At 34.7% G+C, this 7,146-nt stretch overlaps 1 long non-coding RNA gene across 1 annotated transcript; it reads right to left on the bottom strand.

Moving 5' to 3' along the window:
• Positions 1 to 278: 278 nt before the first annotated feature.
• LOC144819626 (uncharacterized) lies at positions 279 to 5,817 on the bottom strand. Its single transcript, XR_013607485.1, has 4 exons — positions 5,739 to 5,817; positions 4,907 to 5,006; positions 4,073 to 4,172; positions 279 to 355 (listed from the first exon to the last, which is right to left on the bottom strand). It is a non-coding gene; the product is annotated as an uncharacterized LOC144819626 (long non-coding RNA).
• Between the last annotated feature and the right edge of the window lie 1,329 nt (positions 5,818 to 7,146).

Raw genomic sequence — 7,146 nt, 5'->3', positions numbered from 1 at the left:
GCACTTTCCTGGAGTTAGAATATTAAGTTGCACTTCAACACTATCCAGCACTTTCCCTAATCATGCACTTATCTGGAGTTAGAATAGTAAGAGGCACTTCAAAACTATCCAGTATGTTTCCTAATGAAGCACTTACCTGGAGTTTGAATAGTAATTGACATTTTTTACTATCCTGCACTTTTTTGGTTTTAAAATTATATTTTGTATGCAATGTACGCAGATAATGAAATGTGTTTATTTGACAGTTACCTTTGAGTTTTGAAGGTTACTTTGTGGGTTTCTTTCAAGTCTTGCAAATTGTTTGGATGTTGGCTGAGCTTTGCTTGCTTTTTCGGTTTTGGTTTATCTTGTTTGGCTGTAATGAAAAAATTAAAAAAAATGTTTTATGGTTTGATAATGTTTTATTTCTATATCTTTTCTAAACGTTGAAAAAAATAATCTATATGTATTGATGATTAGAAATTTGTGACATGTTAACACTAACCAGCACTTTATTTGCTCATGCATTTATCTGGACTTGGAATTGTAAGTGGCACTTAAACACTATCCAGCACTTTCCCTAAACATGCACTTTCGTGGAGTTAGAATAGTAAGTGGCACTTCAATCCTATCCAGCACTTTCCCTAATCAAGCACTTACCTGGTGTTAGAATAGTAAGTGGCACTTCAATACTATCCAACACTTTCCCTACTAATGCACTTTCCAGGAGTTAGAATAGTAAGTTGCACTTCAACACTATCCAGCATTTTCTCTAATTATGTACTTATCTGGAGTTAGAATAGTAAGTGGCACTTCAACACTATCCAGCACTTTCCTTAATCATGCACTTTCCTGGAGTTAGAATAGTAAATGGCACTTCAACACTATCCAGCACTTTCCCTAATCATGCACTTTCCTGGAGTTAGAATAGTAAGTTGCATTTCAACACTATTCAGCACTTTCCCTAATCAAGCACTTACCTGGTGTTAGAATAGTAAGTGGCACTTAAACACTATCCAGCACTTTCCCTAATGATGCACTTTCCTGGAGTTAGAATAGTAAGTGGCACTTCAACACTATCCAGCACTTTCCCTAATGATGCACTCTCCTGGAGTTAGAATAGTAAGTGGCACTTCAACACTATCCAGCACTTTCCCTAATCATGCACTTTCCTGGAGTTAGAATAGTAAGTGGCACTTCAACACTATCCAGCACTTTCCCTAATCATGCACATTCATGGAGTTAGAATATTAAGTGGCACTTCAACACTATCCAGCACTTTCCCTAATCATCCACTTTCCTGGAGTTAGAATAATAAGTGGCACTTCAACACTATCCAGCACTTTCCCTAATCATGCACTTTCCTGGAGTTAGAATAGTAAGTGGCACTTCAACACTATCCAGCACTTTCCCTAAACATGCACTTTCCTGGAGTTAGAATAGTAAGTGGCACTTCAACACTATCCAGCACTTTCCCTAATCATGCACTTTCCTGGAGTTAGAATAGTAAGTGGCACTTCAACACTATCCAGCACTTTCCCTAATCAAGCACTTACCTGGTGTTAGAATAGTAAGTGGCACTTAAACACTATCCAACACTTTCCCTAATCATGCACTTTCCTGGAGTTAGAATAGTAAGTGACACTTCAACACTATCCAGCACTTTCCCTAATCATGCACTTTCCTGGAGTTAGAATAGTTAGTGGCACTTCAACACTATCCAGCACTTTCCCTAAACATGCACTTTCCTGGAGTTAGAATAGTAAGTGGCACTTCAACACTATCCAGCACTTTCCCTAATCAAGCACTTACCTGGTGTTAGAATAGTAAGTGGCACTTCACCACTATCCAGCACTTTCCCTAATCAAGCAATTACCTGGAGTTTGAATAGTAATTGACATTTTTCACTATCCTGCACTTTTTTGGTTTTAAAATTATATTTTGTATGCAATGTACGCAGAAAATGAAATGTGTTTATTTGTCAGTTACCTTTGAGTTTTGAAGGTTGCTTTGTCGGTTTCTTTCAATTCTTTAAAATTGTTTGGATGTTGGCTGAGCTTTGCTTGCTTTTTCGGTTTTGGTTTGTATTGTTTGGCTGTAATGAAAAAATTTAAAAAAATGTTATATGGTTTGATAATGATTTATTTCTATATCTTTTCTAAACGTTGAAAAAAATAATCTATATGTATTGATGAATAGAAATTTGTGACATGTTAACACTAACCAGCACTTTATTTGCTCATGCATTTATATGGACTTGGAATTGTAAGTGGCACTTAAACACTATCCAGCACTTTCCCTAAACATGCACTTTACTGGAGTTAGAATAGTAAGTGGCACTTCAACACTATCCAGCACTTTCCCTAAACATGCTCTTTCCTGGAGTTAGAATAGTAAGTGGTACTTCAACACTATCCAGCACTTTCCCTAAACATGCACTTTCCTGCAGTTAGAATAGTAAGTGGCACTTCAACACTATCCAGCACTTTCCCTAATCATGCACTTTCCTGGAGTTAGAATAGTAAGTGGCACTTCAACACTATCCAGCACTTTCCCTAATCGTGCACTTTCCTGGAGTTAGAATAGTAAGTGGCACTTCAACACTATCCAGCACTTTCCCTAATCATCCACTTTCCTGGAGTTAGAATAGTAAATGGCACTTCAACACTATCCAGCACTTTCCCTAATCATGCACTTTCCTGGAGTTAGAATAGTAAGTGGCACTTCAACACTATCCAGCACTTTCCCTAAACATGCACTTTCCTGGAGTTAGAATAGTAAGGGGCACTTCAACACTATCCAGCACTTTCCCTAATCATGCACTTTCCTGGAGTTAGAATAGTAAGTGGCACTTCAACACTATCCAGCACTTTCCCTAATCATGCACTTTCCTGGAGTTAGAATAGTAAGTGGCACTTCAACACTATCCAGCACTTTCCCTAATCGTGCACTTTCCTGGAGTTAGAATAGTAAGTGGCACTTCAACACTATCCAGCACTTTCCCTAATCATCCACTTTCCTGGAGTTAGAATAGTAAGTGGCACTTCAACACTATCCAGCACTTTCCCTAATCATGCACTTTCCTGGAGTTAGAATAGTAAGTGGCACTTCAACACTATCCAGCACTTTCCCTAAACATGCACTTTCCTGGAGTTAGAATAGTAAGGGGCACTTCAACACTATCCAGCACTTTCCCTAATCATGCACTTTCCTGGAGTTAGAATAGTAAGTGGCACTTCAACACTATCCAGCACTTTCCCTAATCATGCACTTTCCTGGAGTTAGAATAGTAAGTGGCACTTCAACACTATCCAGCACTTTCCCTAATCATGCACTTTCCTGGAGTTAGAATAGAAAGTGGCACTTCAACACTATCCAGCACTTTCCCTAAACATGCACTTTCCTGGAGTTAGAATAGTAAGTGGCACTTCAACACTATCCAGCACTTTCCCTAATCATGCACTTTCCTGGAGTTAGAATAGTAAGTGGCACTTCAACACTATCCAGCACTTTCCCTAATCATGCACTTTCCTGGAGTTAGAATAGTAAGTGGCACTTCAACACTATCCAGCACTTTCCCTAATCATCCACTTTCCTGGAGTTAGAATAGTAAGTGGCACTTCAACACTATTCAGCACTTTCCCTAATCATGCACTTTCCTGGAGTTATAATAGTAAGTGGCACTTCAACACTATCCAGCACTTTTCCTAAACATGCACTTTCCTGGAGTTAGAATAGTAAGTGGCACTTCAACACTATCCAGCACTTGCACTAATAATGTATTTACTTGAACATTGCATAGTAAGTGGCACTTTAACACTATACAGTACTTTCTTTAATCATGCACTTTATTGGTGTTGGAATAGTAAGTGGCATTTCTACACTATCCAGCACTTTATCTAATCATGCTCTTACCTGGAGTTAGAATAGTAATTTGTATTTCTAATCTATCCAGCACTTTCCCGTATCAAACAATTACCTGGAGTTTAAATAGTAAATGAAATTTTTTCACTATCCTGCGTTTTTTCTGCTTTAAAATTATATATCGTATGCAATGTAAGCAGAAAATGAAATGTGTTCATTTGACAGTTACCTTTGAGTTTTGAAGGTTGGTTTGTGGGTTTCTTTCAAGTCTTGCAAACTGTTTTGATATTGGCTGAGCTTTGATCGCTTTTACAGTTTTGGTTGTTCTCCTTTGAATGAAAAAAAAAAATAGAAAATGTGTTATATATTTGGATAATGTTTTAATTATTTATCCCTTTTGTACGTTGTCTTGAATAAAAATATGTTTATTATTGTTTACAAATTAGTAAAATGTTAACACTAACCAGCCCTTTCTTACATTATGCATTTACCTGGACTTACATTACTTAGGGCCCGATGTAGGTAAAATAGATTTACTGATTTTTAATTACCGAATCATACCGATTAGGTAATTAAAAATCGGTAAATCTAAGGGGTCGAGATGTAGGAACATCCAGATGTTACTTTTGCCGAATTGGTGAATATCTGTATTTACCGATTCGGTAAATACCGACCGGTAATACCCCATTCATTCCTATGGGCTTTGAAGCGCATAGGAATGAATGGGGCATTACCGGTCGGTATTTACCGAATCGGTAAATACAGATATTGACAAGGGTGCAGGGGGTGTCACTTTGACACCCTCTAGCACCCCCAAAAAAGGTTTGGGGACCACTAAAGTCATGCACTTTCTCAGAGTGGAAATAATAAGAGATAATTTCACAATATCAAGTACTTTTCTTAGTTTCTATTAATAATCAGCATTTTAAACACAATATGCACTTACCTAGAGTTCGATTAGAAATTTAGATTTTTTCGACTATCCTGCACATATTCAGCTAAAAAAATATTTATGATTTCTAATGTATTCTCAAATAGAAATGTGTTTATATTTAAAAGTTACCTTTGAGTTTTGAAGGTTGGTTTGTGGGTTTCTTTCAAGTCTTGCAAATTGTTTTGATATTGGCTGAGCTTCGGTTGTTTTTTCGGTTTTGGTTGTTCTCCTTTGAATGTAAAAAAAATTAGAAAATGTGTTATATATTTGGATAATGTTTTAATTATTTATCCCTTTTGTACGTTGTCTTGAATAAAAATATGGTTATTAATGTTTAAAAATTAGTGAAATGTTAACACTAACCAGCAGTTTCTTACATCATGCATTTACCTGGACTTAGAATACTTAGGGCCCGATGTAGGTAAAATAGATTTACTGATTTTTAATTACCGAATCATACCGATTAGGTAATTAAAAATCGGTAAATCTAAGGGGTCGAGATGTAGGAACATCCAGATGTTCTTTTTGCTGAATTGGAAAATATCTGTATTTACCGATTCGGTAAATACCGACCGGTAATGCCCCATTCATTCCTATGGGCTTTGAAGCCCATAGGAATGAATGGGACATTACCGGTCGGTATTTACAGAATCGGTAAATACAGATATTGACAAGGGTGCAGGGGGTGTCACTTTGACACCCTCTAGCACCCCCAAAAAAGGTTTGGGGACCACTAAAGTCATGCACTTTCTCAGAGTGGAAATAATAAGAGATAATTTCACAATATCCAGTACTTTTCTAAGTTTCTATTAATAATCAGCATTTTTTTCAGAATATGCACTTACCTAGAGTTCGATTACAAATTTACATTTTTTCGACTATCCTGCACATATTCAGCTAAAAAATATTTATGATTTCCATTGTATTCTTAAATAGAAATGTGTTTATATTTAAAAGTTACCTTTGAGATTTGAATGTTAATTTGTGGTGTTATTTTGCAAATGGTTTCGATATTGGCTGATTTTCGGTGGCTTTCTCAGTCATGGTTGTTCTCCTTTTGCTGTAAAGAAAACATTTGAAAACGTGTCATATGTTCCTTCATAATACATGCGAGTTTTATTACTATGACATTTTTTGTAGAAAATAATCTACTTCTTATACTAATTTATATTTTTTAAAAACGATATTCTACTGGTAGATTAAAACTGTCAAGTATTTACCTTGCTGATAGTCCTTTATTTTTCTTATATTTTTAAATCTTTGGTTGAATCGATTGTTGTTTCAGGTTTTTTTCACAATCTATACTGCTTCACAACATACATTGAAGTATCTAAAATTAAATGTTGATTTGCATGAGATGCAAAGCAAATAAATACATATTCTATATTTTAATTTTAATTATTCTGACATTTAGTTGTCATCCATTTTTACGCTGTATTATGTGTCTGTCTTACTATTTTTAACATATTACATTTACGATTAATTTTCGAAGGATGTGGGGAATGAGGGAGAGAACGTTTAGTAATGTTGCTTGTTTATTTTGGTTATGGTAATGTATTTTTTCATTTATTTATTTAAATTAAATAAGTTGAAATATAAGCTTTTTTAAAGTATTCAGCAGTTACCTTGTTGACAATGCAATTATTGGTTAAAAAAAATTTCATCAACCTTTGTTTCATTTTCTTAAAAGTATTCTGTTTAATAATTATAAAAACTTTAACACTTATAAACATTCCTAACAAACGTTTTAATACTTTCTTTCTAAATGCTTATTATTATATTAAATAATTTATTTTAAAAAAACTTTTTAAAATATATTGGTGCTGATATGTTAGCACTACATAAATGTAATTCTTATTTCATTTGACTTACTTTAATGTGAAAGAGAAATGCGTCTATGTTCCTTTTCCTTCACAATTAAATCAAGAGGTCAGAGGGTCAGGTTTTCACGTCTGCTCACTCTGTTAGTTGATAATCAACTGCCTTCAAAATGGTGGGTTTCTTCTATTTATAACTTTTCGTAATTATCATTATTTTTGGAGTAAATTATACCGTTCCGTTTCTAAATTTTTTAAAAATCATTTGATGTGGAAACATATAATTTAAAATACGTTACGTGGAAGTAAACTTTTCATATTTTCGTTCCATTTTGGCATCCATCTTGAAAGTCTTGTTGATATTGTAGGTCATGGAAATCGTAGATGGACTTCATTTTAGTTTCCTGTGTGTAAAATGGCGCAACTTTGCACGTTAATGTGTTACTTTTGATTAAAAAGTTTAAAAATCAATTATTTACTAATCATTTATTCCTTATTTTTTCAATACGTCGTTATTTTCTTGAAATATAATAATTTTCCTTACTATGACTA

This window comes from Lissotriton helveticus, chromosome 2_1, assembly GCF_964261635.1.
Source record: "Lissotriton helveticus chromosome 2_1, aLisHel1.1, whole genome shotgun sequence".
Taxonomy (NCBI): Eukaryota; Metazoa; Chordata; class Amphibia; order Caudata; family Salamandridae; genus Lissotriton; species Lissotriton helveticus.
This window is presented reverse-complemented; position numbering and strand designations above follow the sequence as displayed.